Source organism: Salmo salar, chromosome ssa15, assembly GCF_905237065.1.
Source record: "Salmo salar chromosome ssa15, Ssal_v3.1, whole genome shotgun sequence".
In the NCBI taxonomy this organism is placed as follows: Eukaryota; Metazoa; Chordata; class Actinopteri; order Salmoniformes; family Salmonidae; genus Salmo; species Salmo salar.
In genome coordinates, this window is record NC_059456.1 from 4,938,532 (window position 1) to 4,960,294 (window position 21,763).

A 21,763-nucleotide genomic window follows, 5' to 3' on the forward strand; every position below is an offset into this window, starting at 1 on the left:
GGTTTAGGGTTAGGTATAAGGGTTAAGGTTAGGGTAAGAGTACAGGTTAGGTTTAGGGGTTTGGGAAAATAGGATTTTGAATGGGACTGAATTGTGTGTCCCCACAAGGTTAGCTGTACAAGACTGTGTGTGTGTGTGTGTGTGTGTGTGTGTGTGTGTGTGTGTGTGTGTTTGCGTGTGCATGTGTGTGTGTTTGTGTGAGAGAGAGACTGTAATTCTCTAACACTGGGTGATATGAGTACAGTCACACAGTAACTTACGTCTGCAAACGATCTATAGTACAAGCTGTGGTTTTATCAACAGCCTGTATCACTGTGCTTCCAGTTCCTGTGAAAGTTTTGGTGCCTTCTGTGGACACACAGACACATGCTCGCACACACAGACACACACACACACACACACACACACGGTATCACTTGACACTAACTAAATCATCAGCAGCCTAACGGTTACTGCAGTTAAGGGGGCATATTTTCATACGCTTTAACATTAAAAGGCTATATTTTCATACGCTGTTAAATATGAATCTGATCTTTTCATAAACTGCTTCATCAAAATATCTGCTTAGCTGTCTATTTCCCTAATCCGCAGCAGCAGTAACCACGGAAGGATTGAGCTCTGAAATATTGTATGAATACTGTTATAATCTGTGTTTTAATATATCTATGCTGCAAAAGGTGAGCTATCATGTGCTGCTGTATGTCCGTTGGAATCCCTTTTAACACTAACTATTGGTCATGTCTCATCATATGATCGTCATATACTAGAAACTGCGTGGTGCCAGCCCTGAATGCTGATTGGCTGACAGCCGTGGTATATCAGAGCGTATACCACAGGTATGACAAAACATTTATTTTTACTGCTCTAATTACATTGGTAACCAGTTTATAATAGCAATAAGGCACCTCGGGGGTTTGTGGTATATGGCCAATATATCACGGGCTAAGGGCTGTGTCCATCCACGTTGTGTTGTGTATAAGAACAGCCCTTAGCCGTGGTATATTGGCCATATACCAACACCTCCAAAGAGGCTTATTGCTTAATTATACAATCTTATGTGTAGAATTATTAACACAACTGTATAGAGCAGCTACAGTATCTTGCAGTATGCTTGAATAGCATACGAACATACTGAGCTCATAACTTTAACAGAGTCAGTGTCTATTTAGACTTTTGTTGATCTGAATTGCTTTCTTCTAAGTGACTCAGTTATTCCACTGGTATGGGCACAAAATGGTCACATCAAAATGGACATCCTGTGTTGATTTCCTCTACACAACAGGTGTTGTCATTCCTACGCAAACGGCGGTCATGTCTTTCCTGTCAACAGGCTTCCTCCGGACCAGACCAATCATATATCTTACAGTCAGAATGAGCCAGAGAGAAGTGACACGTTCCCTTGCTTGAACCAGACTGAATGTTGTGTTCAACTGTGAGAGCAGAGCGTAGTCTGTCTTAACCAAGACAGCACTTCTAACAACATACTACAACAAAGGTTCAAATATCACCTTGCTCGTAATTTTGTGTTGTACATATCTGAGGTCTAATCAATTTTGAGGACACAAGCTCAAGTAAACAGTACAAATATGATAAAAAAAAATATGAAAAATATGTCATATGATGCACTTCCTGTTCAACAACACTGGATGAATAAGGCTTGGAATGACTTAATATGCTTGATAAATATACTATAATCAAATTATAAAATGACTCACTGTAAGATTTCACCCTCCTTATAACTGTAAAATACATATTTGTATGTTTAGTATTAGAGGAAAATGTGCATTTTTCTAAATGTCTCTCTTGATCAAAACGTCTGCCCCCGTCGCTGTGAAAGTCTCGCAGAGCTCTAGCTTGGCTTCCTGAACTCGTTAGAATTAACGAATCAGAATAATATTGAAAGGTTTTTTTGGGGTTTAAAATCTATTAATAATTTTTGGTTTAATGGATATAAATGGATCTCTGAACGTGCTCCTGCTACATTACGACCTATGGATTGCTGTCGTGAGCTTTGTCAGTGGTAGGGTTCCACCAGGAGTTGATGGACAGTCGGAAGTGCGACTAAAACGGTAGGAGGGACTTCCCAGCTTCAAGTGGTTTCAGATTTCACATCCTACATCGCACAGGCTCAGAACATATACTACTGTGTCCGTGGGAACCAGGGTTATGGTTCAATGCAAGCCATTTAAAACTACGGTGGAAAATGTCGGTCAGAACCGGAACCAGAACCTTAAACAGAGGACATTACATCTAAGAGGTTTTTAAGGTGGATTAAAATACATCTGACAGACTTGAGATACATGACTACAGTTGTTTGTATGTGAGTTACAGTTACATTATTTAAATCTACCTTAAGAATGTATAGACTGTGGGATGGGATGGGGCTGAATCCACCTGTAGACTATATAGACTGTGGGATGGGGCTGAATCCACCTGTAGACTATATAGACTGTGGGATGTGATGGGGCTGAATCCACCTGTAGAATATATAGACTGTGGGATGGGATGGGGCTGAATCCACCTGTAGACTATATAGACTGTGGGATGGGATGGGGATGAATCCACCTGTAGACCATATAGACTGTGGGATGGGGCTGAATCCACCTGTAGACTATAAAGACTGTGGGATGGGGCTGAATCCACCTGTAGACTATATCGACTGTGGGATGGGGCTGAATCCACCTGTAGACTATATAGACTGTGGGATGGGGCTGAATCCACCTGTAGACTATATAGACTGTGGGATGGGGCTGAATCCACCTGTAGACTATATAGACTGTGGGATGGGGCTGAATCCACCTGTAGACTATATAGACTGTGGGATGGGGCTGAATCCACCTGTAGACCATATAGACTGTGGGATGGGATGGGGCTGAATCCACCTGTAGACTATATAGACTGTGGGATGGGATGGGGATGAATCCACCTGTAGACCATATAGACTGTGGGATGGGATGGGGCTGAATCCACCTGTAGACTATATAGACTGTGGGATGGGGCTGAATCCACCTGTAGACTATATAGACTGTGGGATGGGGCTGAATCCAGCTGTAGACTATATAGACTGTGGGAGGATGGGGCTGAATCCACCTGTAGACTATATAGACTGTGGGATGGGGCTGAATCCACCTGTAGACTATATAGACTGTGGGATGGGGCTGAATCCACCTGTAGACTATATAGACTGTGGGATGGGGCTGAATCCACCTGTAGACTATATAGACTGTGGGATGGGGCTGAATCCACCTGTAGACTATATAGACTGTGGGATGGGATGGGGCTGAATCCACCTGTAGACTATATAGACTGTGGGATGGGGCTGAATCCACCTGTAGACTATATAGACTGTGGGATGGGGCTGAATCCACCTGTAGACTATATAGACTGTGGGATGGGATGGGCTGAATCCACCTGTAGACTATATAGACTGTGGGATGGGGCTGAATCCACCTGTAGACTATATAGACTGTGGGATGGGGCTGAATCCACCTGTAGACTATATAGACTGTGGGATGGGATGGGGCTGAATCCACCTGTAGACTATATAGACTGTGGGATGGGATGGGGCTGAATCCACCTGTAGACTATATAGACTGTGGGATGGGGCTGAATCCACCTGTAGACTATATAGACTGTGGGATGGGGCTGAATCCACCTGTAGACTATATAGACTGTGGGATGGGATGGGGCTGAATCCAGCTGTAGACTACATAGACTGTGGGATGGGGCTGAATCCACCTGTAGACTATATAGACTGTGGGATGGGATGGGGCTGAATCCACCTGTAGACTATATAGACTGTGGGATGGGGCTGAATCCACCTGTAGACTATATAGACTGTGGGATGGGATGGGGCTGAATCCACCTGTAGACTATATAGACTGTGGGATGGGGCTGAATCCACCTGTAGACTATATAGACTGTGGGATGGGGCTGAATCCACCTGTAGACTATATAGACTGTGGGATGGGGCTGAATCCACCTGTAGACTATATAGACTGTGGGATGGGATGGGGCTGAATCCACCTGTAGACTATATAGACTGTGGGATGGGGCTGAATCCACCTGTAGACTATATAGACTGTGGGATGGGGCTGAATCCACCTGTAGACTATATAGACTGTGGGGTGGAATGTTATTCTGAGCCGGATATGGTTGTCCTGTTCCAATGTCCATCGTTATGTTGCATTATAAAACCACAACCTATTATTTCACAATTAATTGCAACAGTTGACTACATAGGCCTTGAGGTTTAATAGACAAAATTAACTGACAAGGAAAAAGCTCATAGTTTGACAAAATTATACATACAAATAATATATACAATAATATATACTTTATAATGTACACTATATAATATACGCTATATAATATACACTATAATATACACTACAATACACACTATAATATACACACGATAATATACGCTATAATATACACTATATAATATACACTATAATATACACTATATGATACACACTATAACATACACTATATAATACACACTATAATATACACTATAATATACACTATATAATCAACACTATAATATACAGTATAATATACACTATATAATATACAATATTACACACTACAAAATACACTATATAATACACTGTATAATATACACTATATAATACACTATATAATATACACTATAATATACACTATATAATATACACTACATAATATGCACTGTAATATACACTATATAATATACACTATGTAAAATAACTATAAAATACGCTAAATAAAATACACTATAAAAAGCACTATATAATATACACCGTAATATTCGCTATGTAATATAAACTATAATATACAATATAATATACACTATATAATGTACACTATAACATTCACTATTATATGCAATTTATAATATACACTATACTATATACAATATAATATACACTATATAATATACACCATATAATACACACTATAATATACACTGTAATATACACTATATGATGTACTCTATATAAAATACACTATATAATATACACTAAATAATTTACACTATAGTGTACACTATATAAAATACAGTATATAATATACACTATGTAATATACATTATAATGTACACTATACACTTTATTATATACTACATAATATACTCTATATAATATACACTACATAATATGGACTGTAATATACACGATATAATATGCACTATATAAAATACGCTATATAAAATGCACTATATAATATACACTATAATATACACTAAATAATATACACGATATTATACACTATTTAAAATCCAGTTAATAATATTCACTATATAATATACACTATAATATACACTATATAATATACACTTTATTATATACTATATAATATACTCTATATAATAAAAAAAGCACTATATAATATACACCGTAATATTCGCTATGTAATATAAACTATAATATACAATATAATATACACTATATAATGTACACTATAACATTCACTATTATATACAATTTATAATATACACTATACTATATACAATATAATATACACTATATAAAATACACCATATAATACACACTATAATATACACTGTAATATACACTATATGATGTACTCTATATAAAATACACTATATAATATACACTAAATAATTTACACTATAGTGTACACTATATAAAATACAGTATATAATATACACTATGTAATATACACTATAATGTACACTATACACTTTATTATATACTACATAATATACTCTATATAATATACACTACATAATATGCACTGTAATATACACGATATAATATGCACTATATAAAATACGCTATATAAAATGCACTATATAATATACACTATAATATACACTAAATAATATACACGATATTATACGCTATTTAAAATCCAGTTAATAATATTCACTATATAATATACACTATAATATACACTATATAATATACACTTTATTATATACTATATAATATACTCTATATAATATACACTACATAATATGCACTGTAATATACACTATATAATATGCACTATATAAAATACGCTATATAAAATGCACTATATAATATACACAAAAATATACACTAAATAATATACACTATATTATACACTATTTAAAATACAGTATATAATATACACTAAATTATATACACTATATAATACACTATTTAAAATACAGTATATAATATACACTATATAATATACACTATAATGCACACTATATAATCTACACTTTATTATATACTATATTATATACACTATATAATATACACTAGAATATACACTATGTAATATACTCTATATAATATACACTACATAAATGCACTATAATATACACAATATAATATACACTATGCAAAATACACTATAATATACACTATATAAAATACGCTATATAATACACTATATAATACACTATATAATATACGCTATGTAATATACACTATAATATACAGTATAATATACACTATATAATATACAGTATAATATACTCTATTATATACACTATAATATACTCTATATAATATACACTACAGTGGGGGAAAAAAGTATTTCATCCCCTGCTGATTTTGTACGTTTGCCCACTGACAAATAAAGGATCAGTCTATAATTTTAATGGTAGGTTTATTTGAACAGTGAGAGACAGAATAACAACAAAAATATCCAGAAAAATGCATGTCAAAAATGTTATAAATTCATTTGCATTTTAATGAGGGAAATAAGTATTTGACCACCTCTCAATCAAAAAGATTTCTGTTCCCAGGTGTCTTTTATACAGGTAACGAGCTGAGATTAGGAGCTAACTCTTAAAGGGAGTGCTCCTAACCGCAGCTTGTTACCTGTAAAAAAGACACCTGTCCACAGAAGCAATCAATCAATCAGATACCAAACTCTCCACCATGGCCAAGACCAAAGAGCTCTCTAAGGATGTCAGGGACAAGATTGTAGACCTACACAAGGCTGGAATGGGCTACAAGACCATCGCCAAGCAGCTTGGTGAGAAGGTGACAACATTTGGTGCGATTATTCAAAAATGGAAGAAACACAAAAGAACTGTCAATATCCCTCGGCCTGGGGCTCTATGCAAGATCTCACCTCGTGGAGTTGCAATGATCATGAGAACGGTGAGGAATCAGCCCAGAACTACACGGCAGGATCTTGTCAATGATCTCAAGGCAGCTGGGACCACAGTCACCAAGAAAACAATTGGTAACACACTACGCCGTGAAGGACTGAAATCCTGCAGCGCCCGCAAGGTCCCCCTGCTCAAGAATACATATACATGCCCGTCTGAAGTTTGCCAATGAACATCTGAATGACTCAGAGGACAACTGGTGAAAGTGTTGTGGTCAGATGAGACCAAAATGGAGCTCTTTGACATCAACTCAACTCGCCGTTTTTGGAGGAGGAGGAATGCTGCCTATGACCCCAAGAACACCATCTCCACCGTCAAACATGGAGGTGGAAACATTATGCTTTGGGGGTGTTTTTCTGCTAAGGGGACAGGACAACTTCACCGCATCAAAGGGACGATGGACGGGGCCATGTGCCGTCAAATCTTGGGTGAAAACCTCCTTCCCTCAGCCAGGGCATTGAAAATGGGTCGTGGATGGGTATTCCAGTATGACAATGACCCAAAACACATGGCCAAGGCAACAAAGGAGTGGCTCAAGAAGAAGCACATTAAGGTCCTGGAGTGGCCTAGCCAATGTCCAGACCTTAATCCCATAGAAAATCTGTGGAGGGAGCTGAAGGTTCGAGTTGCCAAATGTCAGCCTCGAAACCTTAATGACTTGGAGAAGATCTGCAAAGAGGAGTGGGACAAAATCCCTCCTGAGATGTGTGCAAACCTGGTGGCCAACTACAAGAAACGTCTGACCTCTGTGATTGCCAACAAGGGTTTTGCCACCAAGTACTAAGTCATGTTTTGCAAAGGGGTCAAATACTTATTTCCCTCAATAAAATGCAAATCATTTTATAACGTTTTTGACATGCGTTTGTCTGGATTTTTGTTGTTGTTGTTATTCTGTCTCTCACTGTTCAAATAAACCTACTATTAAAATTATAGACTGATCATTTCTTTGTAAGTGGGCAAACGTACAAAATCAGCAGGGGATCAAATACTTTTTCCCCCCACTGTATATAACGTACACTATAATATACACTATATCAAATACACTATATAATATACATTATATAACTATGTAACTACCCCATGCCTATATAACTATTATATACTACATAATATACAAAATATAATATACACTATAATATACACCCTATAAAAACACTATAATTTGCACTATATAATATACATTATATAATCTATACTATCTAAAATACATGATATAATATACACTATAATATACACTATAATATACACCCTATAAAATACACTGTAATTGTACACTATATAATATACACTATATAATGTATACTATCTAAAATACACTATATAACATACACTATAGTATACACTATATAATATACACTATAATATACACCATATAATATAAACTATATAATATATACTATCTAAAATACATGATATAATATACACTATAATATACACTATAATTTACACTATATAATATACACTATATAATATACAATATATAATTTCCACTATAATATACACCCTATAAAATACACTGTAATTTACACTATATAACATACACTAAATAATATACACTACAATGTACACTATATAATATACACTATATAATGTATACTATCTAAAATACACTATAGTATACACTATATAATATACACTATAATATACACAATATAATATACACTATATAATATCCACTATAATATACACCCTATAAAATACACTGTAAAATACACTGTAATTTACAGTGTATTATTGTTTAACTTTTTAATTTACAACTCCAAATTCATATGTTTGGATTCTCACACGACAAGCAACAAAAACAAAGCAATGTCATAACATAAATCATCTTTGAGCTGAGTGAAACTCTAGTTCCTGTATTCTCATTTTTAATGCTGGGTCTTAACCATCGTAAAACCCAACTCTTAACTTCCCCTTTGTTTCCTGAGAGTTGTTCCAGTGAGCTGTGGACAGACGTATGCAGCTGTTGGCCCTCTAAGCCTGTCTGGCTTCACAGGTTATCCACTATGTCACAGTTGTGTCGGATATTTAGGTAAATGTAGGATCAAATACTGTCGAGAGAGAGAGAGAGAGAGAGAGAGAGAGAGAGAGAGAGAGAGAGAGAGAGAGAGAGAGAGAGAGAGAGAGAGAGAGAGAGAGAGAGAGAGAGAGAGAGAGAGAGAGAGAGAGAGAGAGAGAGAGAGAGAGAGAGAGAGAGAGAGAGAGAGAGAGAGAGAGAGAGAGAGAGAGAGAGAGAGAGAGAGAGAGAGAGAGAGAGAGAGAGAGAGAGAGAGAGAGAGAGAGAGAGAGAGAGAGGAGAGAGAGAGAGAGAGAGAGAGAGAGAGAGAGAGAGAGAGAGAGAGAGAGAGAGAGAGAGAGAGAGAGAGAGAGAGAGAGAGAGAGAGAGAGAGAGAGAGAGAGAGAGAGAGAGAGAGAGAGAGAGAGAGAGAGAGAGAGAGAGAGAGAGAGAGAGAGAGAGAGAGAGAGAGAGAGAGAGAGAGAGAGAGAGAGAGAGAGAGAGAGAGAGAGAGAGAGAGAAAATAGCTATGTATATACAGGGGTGGATAGGTTACTTTTCAAATTTGTAATCAGTAATGTAACTTTTGGATTACCCAAACGCAGTAACGTAATCTGATTACATTCTGTTACTTTTAGATTACTTTCCCCTTAAGAGGCATTACAAAAAGACAAACATGTATGTTACCAATTGAACAACGTCTATTGCAGGATAAATCCATGTAAAAATGTACATAGCTGGACATATATGGATGTTAAATATTACTTTATGGGTTGGTTATGTAGGCTTCTTCTAACCCATCGGACTTGGAAATATGGAAGTATAGATTAGCCAAATTGTTTTACCTGAGCATGATCCCAAAACTAAGGACTTATTAGCCAGCCCTACTGTGTTGTTCATGATTTTGTTGTCATGGAGGACTGATTGGGCTCATTGATTCTAGTTGAAAAAGAAATTCTGCGCTCATGGAATGGCCTGCTTGAGCACTACTGAAAACTGCTATTTACATGTGAACAATGAATGCCATATGCTGCATTTGCTACAGGCCTATTGTTTAACTTTTTGTATGTGACACTTTGATATATAATTTATAATATCCAAAAAGGTATGTAGCAACTACAGATTGTCCCTTTAAGTCTCATCAAAAGTGCGTAAGTTTGAACATGTGTCCATTAGGCCTATGGATTTAGTTTTTATCAGCATGAATTATATTGAGCAATAAAAGCCCCACTTTTATTCCGTAGGCTTGGATCTGTACTATGCAGCTGTTGCAAGAGTGCATTTTTCACTGGCTGTCCACTGGTTTCAAAAACAATGATTGATAGACAGCTTAAACTTCTTGAATTCAACCATTATTGGGTTAAAATACACATTTAGATTTGTGAACAGTAAGGCGCAAATAGCTAAATGAGAGAGAAGCAGTGTGATTGACATCAATGTGCTATGTAAATATTAATTAATAAGTGATATCCGTATCGAGATGATTACACCGCTGCTGTCATCCTTACCTCCAAGCATTTATTCAAGTTGAAGAATATTTGGATGCCGACAGCAGTCGCACCATTGGAAGACATAGCTTGGATTGTAGCCTATAAAAGCCTATTCCCGCTCTTTTCCCCGCAATCCATTAAACACATTTGGTGTATCATCATAGTGGTCTCTGATTTGTGGTCAGACTCACTCAGGTTGGAACAAACATAAACTTGCGCCTTTTTTCAATGCTGGTTTGAATGTCATTGAGAAAACAGAGAAGTGTCAACGATTTCTTTCCGCAAACATCCTTTCTGAATTTAAAAGTAATCCTCAAATTAATCATCTAGTTTTTCAGAAGAATCAGTAATCTGAGTACAATATTGTTGCTGGTAACGTAACGGATTACAGTTACTGTTTTTTGTAATTCCTTACATGTAACGGATTAATGGTTACATTACTCCCGAACCCTGTATTTATATATATATATATATATATAGAGAGAGAGAGAGAGACAGAGAGAGAGAGAGACACAGAGAGAGAGAGAGAGACAGAGCGAGAGAGAGAGAGAGAGAGAGAGAGAGAGACACACACACACAGAGAGAGAGAGAGAGAGAGAGAGAGAGAGAGAGAGAGAGAGAGAGACACAGACACAGAGAGAGAGAGAGAGAGAGAGAGAGAGAGAGAGAGAGAGAGAGAGACACACACACACACACAGAGAGAGAGAGAGAGAGAGAGAGAGAGAGAGAGAGAGAGAGAGAGAGAGAGAGAGAGACACAGAGACACAGAGAGAGAGAGAGAGAGAGAGACACAGAGAGAGAGACAGAGAGAGAGAGAGAGAGAGAGAGAGAGACTACCCTTCTCAAACAGATGTCTGACTGCATGGACCATCTAAGAACCCTAAGAGCAGCTTGTTAGAGTAGATTGTATATCAAAGCGGTTTAGAAGTCCTTGGCTCTGTGGGGCTTCTTTTCAGATTCAGAGACGGACGGACGGACGGACGGTAATACAGATGGAGGATTACTAATGCTTGACGGTTCAGGCTTTCTGAGGTTTAGACTATGTTGTTGGGATGTTCTTTTCACTGAGCTCACTAAGAGTCTTATTATCATATATCACATACTGCAGCTATAATATCATATATGATATATTATTTGTGATTGAATGATTTATTATATTAATCATAATAATATCAGACAATATAATAGATATGATTGTGTAATTTCTTAAGTGCTTATGGAAAAGCTTGGAAAAGCTGAGCTTTGTCTTTAAAACACTATTCATTTTATAGAGTCCTTAGAAATGTAAAAGACAACAAAAGCAATGTAAAAGACAACAAAAGCAATGTAAAAGACAACAATAGCAATGTAAATGCACAAAAACACAAAGAAAGATCTACATTCCTGATAAATCAACATGGGACGAGATACTCCCCCCAGCCTCCCACTTACCTCATGTCCGCATAGGAATTAAATACAACACAACAGATTAGAATCATCTTTTACACCCACTCTAGGCTCTACTCTGGGTTTTAGTGGTCTATAGGTGGTCTAGGCTCTACTCTGGGTTTTAGTGGTCTATAGGTGGTCTAGACTCCACTCTGGGTTTTAGTGGTCTATAGGTGGTCTAGTCTCCACTCTGGGTTTTAGTGGTCTACAGGTGGTCTAGGCTCCACTCTGGGTTTTAGTGGTCTATAGGTGGTCTAGGCTCTACTCTGGGTTTTAGTGGTCTATAGGTGGTCTAGGCTCCACTCTGGGTTTTAGTGGTCTACAGGTGGTCTAGGCTCCACTCTGGGTTTTAGTGGTCTATAGGTGGTCTAGGCTCCACTCTGGGTTTTAGTGGTCTATAGGTGGTCTAGACTCCACTCTGGGTTTTAGTAGTCTATAGGTGGTCTAGTCTCCACTCTGGGTTTTAGTGGTCTATAGGTGGTCTAGACTCCACTCTGGGTTTTAGTGGTCTATAGGTGGTCTAGGCTCCACTCTGGGTTTTAGTGGTCTATAGGTGGTCTAGACTCCACTCTGGGTTTTAGTGGTCTATAGGTGGTCTAGGCTCCACTCTGGGTTTTAGTGGTCTACAGGTGGTCTAGACTCCACTCTGGGTTTTAGTGGTCTATAGGTGGTCTAGGCTCCACTCTGGGTTTTAGTGGTCTACAGGTGGTCTAGACTCCACTCTGGGTTTTAGTGGTCTATAGGTGGTCTAGGCTCTACTCTGGGTTTTAGTGGTCTATAGGTGGTCTAGGCTCTACTCTGGGTTTTAGTGGTCTATAGGTGGTCTAGACTCCACTCTGGGTTTTAGTGGTCTATAGGTGGTCTAGTCTCCACTCTGGGTTTTAGTGGTCTACAGGTGGTCTAGGCTCCACTCTGGGTTTTAGTGGTCTATAGGTGGTCTAGGCTCTACTCTGGGTTTTAGTGGTCTATAGGTGGTCTAGGCTCCACTCTGGGTTTTAGTGGTCTACAGGTGGTCTAGGCTCCACTCTGGGTTTTAGTGGTCTATAGGTGGTCTAGGCTCTACTCTGGGTTTTAGTGATCTATAGGTGGTCTAGGCTCTACTCTGGGTTTTAGTGGTCTATAGGTGGTCTAGACTCCACTCTGGGTTTTAGTGGTCTATAGGTGGTCTAGGCTCCACTCTGGGTTTTAGTGGTCTATAGGTGGTCTAGGCTCTACTCTGGGTTTTAGTGGTCTACAGGTGGTCTAGGCTCCACTTTGGGTTTTAGTGGTCTACAGGTGGTCTAGTCTCCACTCTGGGTTTTAGTGGTCTATAGGTGGTCTAGGCTCCACTCTGGGTTTTAGTGGTCTACAGGTGGTCTTGGCTCCACTCTGGGTTTTAGTGGTCTATAGGTGGTCTAGGCTCTACTCTGGGTTTTAGTGGTCTACAGGTGGTCTAGGCTCCACTTTGGGTTTTAGTGGTCTACAGGTGGTCTAGTCTCCACTCTGGGTTTTAGTGGTCTATAGGTGGTCTAGGCTCCACTCTGGGTTTTAGTGGTCTACAGGTGGTCTTGGCTCCACTCTGGGTTTTAGTGGTCTATAGGTGGTCTAGGCTCTACTCTGGGTTTTAGTGGTCTATAGGTGGTCTAGGCTCTACTCTGGGTTTTAGTGGTCTGTAGGTGGTCTAGTCTCCACTCTGGGTTTTAGTGGTCTATAGGTGGTCTTGGCGCCACTCTGGGTCCTACAAGAGTGTTTGCCTTTGACCGTATTCAGTTTATCATGAATAGCGGGTTGGTTTTTCAGAGTTGTGAATTTTATGAAAACGGATTAGAATATTATTTTGTATATTTTCCTTGATAGTCGGCCATTTGGGTGCATTATGTAGTTCTATGTAGGACCTCTTGTAGCCACATTGCAGAACCATTCTGGCTGCGTTATTTTGTGCTATCTGTAATCTCTTTAGGTCAGCAACACTTGCATTACTCCAGATGACAGAACAGTATTTCATTTGACTATGGATGAGAGCTTGTGAGATTTGTTTTAGAATTTGCTCTGGCATATATTTTGCAATCCTTCTGAGCATACAAGAGGTGCTGATGATTTTGTTGCAGAGCTGTGAAATGTGTGATGACCGAGAGAGACTGTCTAGCAGTACACCTAACAGCCTAGTCTCTGAAAACTCTTCTATGGGTGTCCCTGCCAACTGGCAGCTGTACAATGCAGAAAAGTACTATGCAGAGAATTGAATGTGGAAATGTTGTTTGTGATTGTTAAAGTACATTCTCCAATGAACAGAAGGACCAGGAGACAGATCCAGAGAGAGTCTGTCTGTATAATCCAGGCCAGGAGACAGATCCAGAGACAGTCTGTCTGTATAATCCAGGCCAGGAGACAGATCCAGAGACAGTCTGTCTGTATAATCCAGGCCAGGAGACAGATCCAGAGAGAGTCTGTCTGTATAATCCAGACCAGGAGACAGATCCAGAGAGAGTCTGTCTGTATAATCCAGGCCAGGAGACAGATCCAGAGACAGTCTGTCTGTATAATCCAGGCCAGGAGACAGATCCAGAGACAGTCTGTCTGTATAATCCAGGCCAGGAGACAGATCCAGAGAGAGTCTGTCTGTATAATCCAGGCCAGGAGACAGATCCAGAGACAGTCTGTCTGTATAATCCAGACCAGGAGACAGATCCAGAGAGAGTCTGTCTGTATAATCCAAGCCAGGAGACAGATCCAGAGACAGTCTGTCTGTATAATCCAGGCCAGGAGACAGATCCAGAGAGAGTCTGTCTGTATAATCCAGACCAGGAGACAGATCCAGAGACAGTCTGTCTGTATAATCCAGACCAGGAGACAGATCCAGAGAGAGTCTGTCTGTATAATCCAGACCAGGAGACAGATCCAGAGACAGTCTGTCTGTATAATCCAGGACAGGAGACAGATCCAGAGAGAGTCTGTCTGTATAATCCAGACCAGGAGACAGATCCAGAGAGAGTCTGTCTGTATAATCCAGGACAGGAGACAGATCCAGAGAGAGTCTGTCTGTATAATCCAGGACAGGAGACAGATCCAGAGAGAGTCTGTCTGTATAATCCAGGCCAATGGTTTCTGCACACTTTCTTCTTCATGTCTAAGGTAGTCTAGCTCGCATATCACCTTCATTTGCTAGATATAGCCATCCCCAATGCCCATCACCCTGCTGGGTACAGCCAACCCCAAAGCCCATCACCCTGCTGGGTACAGCCAACCCAATGCCCATCACCCTGCTGGGTACAGCCAACCCAATGCCCATCACCTTGCTGGGTACAGCCAACCCCAAAGCCCATCACCCTGCTGGGTACAGCCAACCCAATGCCCATCACCCTGCTGGGTACAGCCAACCCCAATGCCCATCATCCTGCTGGGTACGGCCAGCCCCAATGCACATCACCCTGCTGGGTACAGCCAACCCCAATGCCCATCATCCTGCTGGGTACGGCCAGCCCCAATGCCCATCACCCTGCTGGGTACAGCCAACCCCAATGCCCATCACCCTGCTGGGTACGGCCAGCCCCAATGCCCATCACCCTGCTGGGTACAGCCAACCCAATGCCCATCACCCTGCTGGGTACAGCCAGCCCCAATGCCCATCACACTGCTGGGTACAGCCAACCCCAATGCCCATCACCCTGCTGGGTACAGCCAGCCCCAATGCCCATCACACTGCTGGGTACAGCCAGCCCCAATGCCCATCACACTGCTGGGTACAGCCAGCCCCAATGCCCATCACACTGCTAGGTACGGCCAGCCCCAATGCCCATCATCCTGCTGGGTACGGAGTAATGTTATCACAATATATGCGGTGGTGAAACCCCACAAGGCGTTGGGTTAGTTGAGTCAGACACACCAACCAACACGCTCACCTCTACTTCAACGCTGTAGGCTCAACAAGGTCCATCTGGGTTGTGCTAATGATAAAGCCTAACATACGAATGTCGGTGAGAGTTAGTGTTAGGCAGGGTCTGTTATATCACAGCTCTGATATCGGTAAGGCAGCCGAGACGTCTGCTGAGTGTCTGAACCCATATCACCTGGCACCCCGACTGACTGACAGGTCCCTCAGCCAATCACCTGGCGCGTCCGGCTGACTGACTCAGCCAATCCGACGAGGGCTTTTGGTCATTGGAGGTGGGGCATCGGGCGATAACTCAGAGAGCGAGGTTGAGGAGGAGTCACCTTGCCAGGAGCAGACAACGTTCTGCCTAATGACCGATGAGAGGAAACATGTCTGGAGGTGTTTGTTATCGTGTCACGTCCCAAAGTCTAGTAGCAGGAGGAGGATCAGATTGTTTCTGACATACAGATGTAGGATCTTCATTTGATCACCCTGCTGAAGAATGTTCCTCCAATGCAGGACATTTTAAACTGATAATGTAATTGTGGTTTTAAAAAAAGGCTTCTGAAGTTTGTAATTTCCAATTAGAAATTTTAGACATGATTTTCACTTACGAAAACTGTCTGTCTCTCTCCGTGTCCCTCTCCTCTTCCCCAGATGGGTGTGGCTCAAATCGGGACCTCTTCCTGAGCCAGTCCCTAATCCCAGCCCTCCCCAGCCCTCCCAACCCCATCCCACAGGAGAGAAAGGGGATCCGGAACAGTCCAGATTCCAGAACCTCGTTGACAAACTCATCTGCCACCACTCCATAGATCAAACAACCACTTCTCATCACGATGGTTACGTCCCAAAATGGAACCCGATCGCCTATGTAGTGCACTACTTTTGACCAGGCTTACTACTTTTGAAGTAGTTGCACTATATAGGAATAGGGTGACATTTGGGATGCATGGCACCACTCCACCAAGCAAACACTACAGTAACCCTCCTCCCATGCCACCGCCTCCCCACGCCCAGCCAGTACTGCCACTTCTCTCCCCTGTATCTCTGTGGCTTCTCCCTCTCCCTGCCTGGCATCATTTAACATTACGATATTTTCCCCGTAGTGTTTACCCACGGATGATGAGGCACCTCATTGCTATGCACGTGGCAGACGAATCATAAACCTATACCATATGCCATCTCAATTTGCTGATGGGCCCAAGCTGTTTTGGTGGATATAAAACCCTTGGATTACGGAGGCTTGATCCTCAGTGAATGGAGAGAGAGAGAGGAGAGAGAGAGAGAGACGGGAAAGGGAGGGAGAGAGGGTAGAGGGAGAGAGAAATAGAGAAACAGAGATGGGAGAGAGAGAAGGGGAAAGAGAGAGGGAGAGAGAGGGATGAGAGTAGGAGAGGAGGGATAGAAAGAGAGGGAGAGGGTAAAGATGATAGAGAGAGAGGAAGAGAGACAGGGAGAGAGATAGAGAGAGATAAGGACAGAGAGCAAGGTGGAGTAGACACCTCATCTTTTTCCCATCTCATTGTTTGGGTCAGAAGGAGAGGAATGTAGTGATGAAGACGTTGGTGCTCTGACGGCCCTCACCAACCCCCTAATGTAAGACCTAATCCCCCAGGAGGGCGGTGTTAGTACGACTGGGTGGCTTCAAAACAAAAAAAAAAAAAAACACAGACAGACAACATGTTTTGTCACCTTTCCCCTCAATGTAATTAGAAAGTAATTAGAAAAACTGTTGAAACAAAGGGAATCATTTTATTTTGGATTTTCCCTGACGTTTTTGAGTGTTCATTAATGATGTTTTCAGGGAAATCTAAAGCTCTTGTTTTTTTCCCCCCCCCAGAACACGCCTGTTTACATACAGATAGGTAGCCTAAGCTACTTACCCATGGTCATAACGTAGATTGTTGAATACAGAATGATAGAATTTTGATTTAGTTAAGCCTTGAGATATTATAGAGAGTTTTACACAACAGGGAGGGTGTTATTGCGATTATTAACATTACCTGACGTGATTGCTGGCGACACCTATGACGTCAACAACAACAACAAAAAGGCTTTACCTTTAATCCATTTTCAGGTTTTGACTAATATCAACCTTTGGCTTCTATGACTAAAATGTCTGCCATTTGATGTCCTTAGAGCAGGACTGAAAACCTACAGGACGGTAGATATCCAGGAAGAGGGTTGGACTGAAAACCTACAGACATTTTTACATTTTAGCAGACGCTCTTATCCAGAGCAACTTACAGTAGTGAATGCATACATTTCATACAATTTCATACAATTTCATACATTTCATTAAAAAAAATTCTATGCTGGCCTCCCGTGGGAATCAAACCCACAACCCTGGTGTTGCGAACACCAGGCTCTACCAACTGAGCTACAGGACGGTAAATCTCCAGGAAGAGGGTTGGACTGATAACCTACTGGACGGTAAATCTCCAGGAAGAGGGTTGGGCAGCCCTGCCTTAGAGGATTAAAAATAAAGGACACTGTTCATTACTAAAATGAAAAATAACAACATCTCAGCTTTGCAATGTTTTAATACAACAACAGCTACATGAAGAGATAATATGATGCCTTAAATTGTGGAAATACATTTTGCTAGTATTCCACCTTCCTAGTGACAACTCCCCCCCGTTGCCCCAGAAAAGTACTGAGGAGCCATAGTATCCACCATAATTCACTGTAACAGAGCTGTAGAACTGTAGCGGTGAGAGACGACTGTCTACTTTTAATGGGTCGGGTTCAAGAGGAGCCCTATAAGGTATCTTCTTTAACGAGTGGACACTCTCTTAATGGCCGGCCCACAGTGATTCTATAATCATTTTCATTGGATAGAATGCTGGAGATCAATCTGATGGACGACTTCATCAACCCTCATAATACAGTTTTATATTGTGCCCTTGCGTCCCAAATGGCATCCTATTCCCCTTTACATAGCGCACTACTTTTGAACAGCCCACTATGGGCCCTGGTCAAAAGTAGTGCACTACATAGGGAATTTTGGTGTAGTTATCGTCATATATTATATTCTAGGCTCCAGACCCTGGATGTTTGGTATGGCCATGAATTCTCCCTTTATTAATCAGTTCGTTAGCTACGATAGTTAAGCGAGTGAAATACACTTCATATTCATTAAGACTAGGTGGAATAGCTATAGAGTTACGTGAGTTTGTGACAATACATTTGGATATGTAGGGTGGATTTCAAACCCTAAATGAGGAAAGTTTTATCTCCATCGTAGCTTTGGCAGTTAGTTGAATTGTTAACTTATCAGACTCAAATATAGACTTAAATGTAGACTCAAATATAGACTCAAATGTACTAGAATTGCCCTGGATGATACTGTATGAACTATTGTTTCAAAAAACTTCATTCTAAGATGAGGAGAACAATGGACATGCTTGTTTTGTTACTGTACAGTAGAGATTATCATCATGACTCATCAACATGCTGTACAGTAGAGATTATCATGACTCATCAACATGCTGTACAGTAGAGATTATCATGACTCATCAACATGCTGTACAGTAGAGATTATTATCATGACTCATCAACATGCTGTACAGTAGAGATTATCATGACTCATCAACATGCTGTACAGTAGAGATTATCATGACTCATCAACATGCTGTACAGTAGAGATTATCATGACTCATCAACATGCTGTACAGTAGAGATTATTATCATGACTCATCAACATGCTGTACAGTAGAGATTATTATCATGACTCATCAACATGCTGTACAGTGGAGATTATTATCATGACTCATCAACATGCTGTACAGTAGAGATTATTATCATGACTCATCAACATGCTGTACAGTAGAGATTATTATCATGACTCATCAACATGCTGTGCAGTAGAGATTATTATCATGACTCATCAACATGCTGTACATTAGAGATTATTATCATGACTCATTAACTTGCTGTACAGTAGAGATTATTATCATGACTCATTAACATGCTGTACAGTAGAGATTATTATCATGACTCATCAACATGCTGTACAGTAGAGATTATTATCATGACTCATCAACATGCTGTACAGTAGAGATTATTATCATGATAATCCCCTCATGTTTTTCTGGCTTTGCAGCTGCCAATCAAATTACGATTATGATAAATGAGTTTTAGGATTTACAGTGTTAACATGTAGGTGGACAATAACAAAGGGACAATAACAATATATTAAAGGTAACAACAACAACAACAACAAAAAACATCATGGTACCAGATTTAAAGTTAGAAATGAATCTATTGCCTTTACGGTTCATCCACCATTGAAAAATAATCTGTGCCCAACAAGTGATTGACCAGTACCTCAGTGACATACTGTATAAAATCATTGTTCACAATATGTCCCTATTCCTCCCCTGTCACGAACGTCGTTGTAATGAGTAGACCAAGGCGCAGCGTGCATTGAGTTCCACATGTTTATTAGATGAAACTCACAGAAAACAATAAAGAGCAAACCGAAACTTGAAGCTAATGTAGTGCTCGCAGGCAACTATACATAGACAAGATCCCACAACAAACAGGTGGGAAAAGGCTGCCTAAATATGATCCTCAATCAGAGACAACGATAGACAGCTGTCTCTGATTGGGAACCATACCAGGCCAACATAGAAATACAAAAACTAGAGTACCCACCCTAGTCATACCCTGACCTAACCAAAATAGAGAATAAAAAGGCTCTCTAAGGTCAGAGTGTGATATCCCCTTCCTCTTGTTGTTTGTTCTGCTGACCATCACAGGGTGTCCATCACAGTGTCCATCACAGGGGGTCTAGTGTATCCATGGGGACAGGCTCCTCCGTGGACAGCTGTATGGAGAGAAGGACCTTCAGATAATATTGAGAGAGATAGCTAGGAATCTCTCAGGGCTCTATTGTCTTGCCTGGCCTCGTCTCCCTGGTAACAGCTCTCGCCACAGCTGTGGGTCCCTGTCCATCTCTCTCTCCACAGCTGTGGGTCCCTGTCCATCTCTCTCTCCACAGCTGTGGATCAATGTCTGTCTCTCTCTCCACAGCTCTGGGTCCCTGTTTGTCTCTCTCCACAGCTGTGGGTCCCTCTCTCTCTCTCTCTCTCCACAGCTGTGGGTCCCTGTCTGTCTCTCTCTCCACAGCTGTGGGTCAGTGTTTGTTTGTTTGTTTGTTTGTTTGTTTGTTTGTTTGTTTATCTCCACAGCTGGGGGTCCCGGGTTTGTCTGTCTCACCTGGGGTTACCCCAGGACAGGACATGATGCCAATACTGTGTACCCCATCCTGACTTCTGTCAGTACCCTCCCCTGAAACACTGTATACCCCATCCTGCCTTCTGTTAGTACCCTCCCCTGACACACTGTGTACCCCATCCTGCCTTCTGTTAGTACCCTCCCCTGACACACTGTATACCCCATCCTGCTGTGATGGCCAACTATGCCATGTTCCTTCATTGTGATGGCCAACTCAACCAATCAAATGTATTTATAAAGCCCTTTTTACATCAGCCGATGTCACAAAGTGCTATACAGAAACCCAGCCTAAAACCCCAAACAGCAAGCAATGCAGATGTAGAAGCACGGTGGCTTAGGAAAAACTCCCTAGAAAGGCAGGAACCAAGGAAGAAACCCAGAGAGGAACCAGGCTATGCCCTCTTCTGGCTGTGCCGGGTGGAGATTATAACAGAACATGGCCAAGATGTTCAAATGTTCATAAATGACCAGCATGGTCAAATAATAATAATCATAGTAGTTGTCGAGGGTGCAACAGGTCAGCACCTCAGGAGTAAATGTCAGTTGGCTTTTCATAGCCGAGCATTCAGAGTTAGAGACAGCAGGTGTGGTAGAGAGAAAGAATCGAAAACAGCAGGTCCGGGACAAGGTAGCACGTCCGATGAACAGGTTAG